Here is a 404-nt window from a genome sequence, read left to right as displayed (position 1 = left end):
CAAAATTTTTAAAGCTGGCATGGTTGATTAGTGTAAGAAGGCTTTCTTTATCAATTTAATTCTTGTTTTAATTGTTCTTAACACTCTTTTCCCTCTTTCCCTTTTCAGGAAATCAGGAAACGATTGTTATAAATGTTGTGTTTTATACTTGCTATACCAGCTTTTATGATAATTGTATATCGAAATAAAGCCTATAAAGTAATCAATGTATGATAATTTAATGCATTGAGTGAGAGAAGTTTAGAAAAGCTTCCATGCATCTGCGTCTGTCCAGCTGCCTCCAGGGCTCTCTTCTCATTGGAGCAAAGGTGCCTCGTAACCCCTCCCATGGGTTTCTGTAGTGTAGTGGTTATCATGTTCGCCTAACACGCGAAAGGTCCCCCGTTCGAGACCGGGCGGAAACA

At 39.1% G+C, this 404-nt stretch overlaps 1 non-coding gene across 1 annotated transcript; it reads left to right on the top strand.

Moving 5' to 3' along the window:
* The first annotated feature begins 331 nt into the window (after positions 1 to 331).
* Positions 332 to 404, top strand: TRNAV-AAC (transfer RNA valine (anticodon AAC)). The gene has a single exon. It is a non-coding gene; the product is annotated as a tRNA-Val (tRNA).

This window comes from Lissotriton helveticus, chromosome 1_2 (genome assembly GCF_964261635.1).
Source record: "Lissotriton helveticus chromosome 1_2, aLisHel1.1, whole genome shotgun sequence".
Classification (NCBI taxonomy): domain Eukaryota; kingdom Metazoa; phylum Chordata; class Amphibia; order Caudata; family Salamandridae; genus Lissotriton; species Lissotriton helveticus.
This window is presented reverse-complemented; position numbering and strand designations above follow the sequence as displayed.